Consider the following 3,859-nt stretch of genomic DNA (forward strand, 5'->3'; position numbering starts at 1 on the left):
TCGCTCCTGTGGATGTCCTTAATGTTGGTGTGAACAACCTGTTTGGAGGAAGTGTTGTCTAGTGGTCAGAGCAAGGCAGCTGGGAATCAGAACAAAGGGGCTTGGCCAGTGGTTCCCTGGATGAGTGTGGGCAAGTTGTGACGAACTGGGCATATGTTGGTACAACTTCTGAAGATTACGAAGCCTGTCTGCCTGGGGCAGGCAGCACACTCCATTTTGAATGTGCAGCCAACTTTGCTTTCAGGTCTTTGAGGTCTGTTGGCTTCCAGTTGGGGCTGACATCCAGGAGGTTGGTGGCCAAAGTATAACAATAGAGGGTAGTTGATACTAAGTACCAAGTCCTTGGAAATCTAGCCATTCTAGACAAAGGACTGGCCCCAGCCCAGAATAACTGGTGTGTTGGAGGGGGACAGGAGTTACCTTGGCAACCAAGTCACCTGGCAGGGGTTTGTGCTCATGTGGGGAAGCTGGCAAGGGTGTCACCTGACACTGGGGGTGGGGCATTTTCTCCAGTCCATGATGGAGAGACCACTGTACCATGTACCAGCCTGCATGAGGAGGGGGCATCCTGGCTGCCTACTTTCCTGAACACCACTGGTCCCCCAGGACTGCCAGAGGAAGGGTGCACTAGTGAGGACATTGCCTGTAGTGGTTCTTGTTTTGTGTGATGTGCTTTGCATGATTAAATCTAAAAGAACATAAAGGTGCTCGAGTGTACAAAGTGTGTGCATGCATGTTGTTGACTAATTCACAACTGCTGCCTGCCCCTGAGAGCATTAAACTGTAATCAGACACTTCACACCATTATCCTACTTGTATGCATGTATCATTTTAGTATCTGAAGTTAGGAATATTGTCTATGCATCTATTATAAATTTGTCTAAACCTGGGGAACGATCACTGGACAGACTGCCATCAGTCTAGATGGCTGGCTGGGAAGGGCCATTAGGGAGAACAGTAGGTCTTAGACGATGCTAATCTCCCACCTGGGAGCCTTCCTGGGGACGCTGCAAACAGCCTTTGAGTCATGGCTGTGGTGGCCCTACAGGGACATGTCACCAAGTCACCACAGTTGGCTCCCTGGTAGGCAATGGCAGCAGAGAAGCCAGCAAATGAATGTGCCCAGGAGGCTGAACTGCCCTCTCACCACAAGCATTATTATTATTATTATTTATTGGGTGACACCAAGAGTGGGAGAAGCTTGCATTGCTTCTGACCATGTTGTTCTGGTGCTGCAGCTGATCTGTTGCAATGAGTTCCATGGGCTAATTATGATACATTATTACACCCATTTTATAGCTGCAGACTGAGGCCCCAGGAGATTAAGCGACTTTCCCAGTGTCAAACGGTCAGCTCAGGCCACAAGTCCTGTGTTCCATTCCCTTACCTCTATTCCCAGATACAGAACACTCCATCTGAAGGGCAGGATGGAAACCTAGGGCCTGTACTTTGTCCTTGTAACTATTTTTTCCTTCTCTCGCAAGAATCTAATGAAGAATGAAAAGCACGCCGTGGGGCACAAATGCTGAATTATGAAATCACTCTTTGTGTGGGAAGGCAGCTAAAGGTTAATGACCCAGGAATTCCAAAGACAAGATGCTGACACACTGATCTCAGTAGTAGTTACATTAAACAAAGTAAACAAACATTTGTACATTTCCGCAGTTTCCTGGAATGCCTATTATATTCTCTATGGTTACACTTAGAATGTCTTGTAACTCCTAATAAAATACAAGGGTATTGGACCACCTGTCCAATCCCTTTTCCATCACAGGGTACTCAGGGCATGTTAGTGAGCAGGGCAGAGTCAAAGACTGGTAGCTGACAGGTAGCTGACCTGCATTGAAGAGAGGCTGTCTAACCCTTAGAATGGCACTGGCTCAGGAGAAGGGAAGACAGGAATCTGACCTATCTGGGGTGGAGGCAAGGACAAAAGCAAGTTATTACAGGAAGGAAAAGTTCTGCTTCTGTTTGGGTTTTTTGTTTGGTTTTTTTCAAATCAGAGGGGAAGGGTGTTTATTTTTTTATTTTAAAAATGTTTGTGGCAGGGAGGATTTGGTAATTTTTGGTTTTGAAAACTGATTTTTTAAATTTTGATTTGTCATCAATTCCCCCAAACTTTAGAAAGCAAAATTTCTTTTTAAAAAAGGCCACTTTTCAGCCAAATAAAATTTCAGCAGAAGAATTTCAACCAGCTCTAAACTAAACCTTTTCCTAGATGCAAAGATGTTAAACTGGATAATTTAGAAATGCCAAGGAATCTGGACTGCACAGTGGGCCTTGACACTGGTGTAGATAAAAGAGCACTAAGGAACTTTTATTGCACAGTAGTGCATGGCACGCTAGCGTGAGGTAGATTTCACAACCCAGCTTTCCGTCAACTAATTGTTCATCCAAACTGTGATTCTTCTCTGGAAAGTGATGCTGTCCAAATGGCATCCTGGGTTCTTTACTGCATCTCAGTTTCTTGACCAGATGTCACCAGCTGGCACGTCAGAAGATGTCTGAGGGGGGAGTTTAAGAGCCAACCCTACAAATTCAACCTGGGATCTGAAAATCAAGCTGGGTTCTCTCCTTCTCACCCACCATTTCTGGGATGTAAGAAAGGTTAGGCTTTTTGCCTTTTAAAGTACCTAGACCATCAGGACTTGGACCATTGTGGCATGATGGAGGAGAAAAGTTGTCTGCTTCGCATTTGCTAAAGCTAGACTATGAACTGACTTCTCCGACCGAGGAGTGAAGCTTTTTTATCATCCCCGTTGCCCCTGACAGAAGCAAGTTGATTCTTTATATAAAGTATAGCTTTAAATAATAATGATAATGCTGCTTAATATGAAACATTATCGATGCTTTGGGCGGGACACCATCCATTCAAGGATCTGAAAGTGCTTCACAAACACTCGAATTGCAAACACAAGGGCAAGGCATGGTAATGTAAAAGTCTCCATTGTCTTATTGATACTTAATGGCATGTCTGTGCCCCGTTCCCCCAGCATCAATATAAATGAGGTCAATGCCCTACTCATGAGTGTAGGGACTGAGTCTTCTAGAAGAACATAAATGGTCAAGTCTAGGAGACAAGTATTCTGGCTGCAGACTGACTAACCGTTGCATCGCAGTTAATAAGAAGAAAGTCATAATTTTTTTGTTTTAATTTCCATGGTAACGGCTCACGTTTCCCATTATGTTGTGTTAACCCTGCCACAATGTGATACAAGTGGATGCAGTGGAACTAACACATCGCAGCAGGATCGTTAGGATCATTGTCTAACCCACAATATGCTCAAATAGTTTAAAAATTTAGTTCTAAATTTAAATGCCTGTTTCCCCAAATCATTTGTAGATGCAAAATGTTTCTGTTTTCATGTGTAACCCACACACCTCCTGGGTGGGGTGTTCTGTCCCATCTAGCGGTACCAAGGGGAGGAGGGGGTGAGAGAGAGAGAGCGCCAGCCATATGGCTTGAGCACTAAGTTCCAGAGGGCTCAGGTTCGATTCCGCCGGCTGACGATTGTGCTCTTGTCAATATTACACATGCTTATCAACCTGTGGTGGTATTACTGGCCATTGAGCTGTTTCTGTTTGGGTAAGAAGGTAACAGGTTGTGCTGAAAGGTGAATTATTGGTCTGGAGGGAGGTTACTAGTGGAGTTCCTCACGGATTACTTTTGGGACCAATCTTATTCAATATTTGTATTAATGAGTTTGGCACAAAAAGTAGGAGTGTGCTTATGAAATTTGCTGATGATACAAAGCTGTGAGCCATCATCAACAGAGAGGAGGATTGGAATATTATACAGGAAGATCTGGATGACCTTGAAGACTAGAGTAATAGAAATAGGATGAAATTCACTAGTACA

Source organism: Lepidochelys kempii, chromosome 13 (genome assembly GCF_965140285.1).
Source record: "Lepidochelys kempii isolate rLepKem1 chromosome 13, rLepKem1.hap1, whole genome shotgun sequence".
Taxonomy (NCBI): domain Eukaryota; kingdom Metazoa; phylum Chordata; order Testudines; family Cheloniidae; genus Lepidochelys; species Lepidochelys kempii.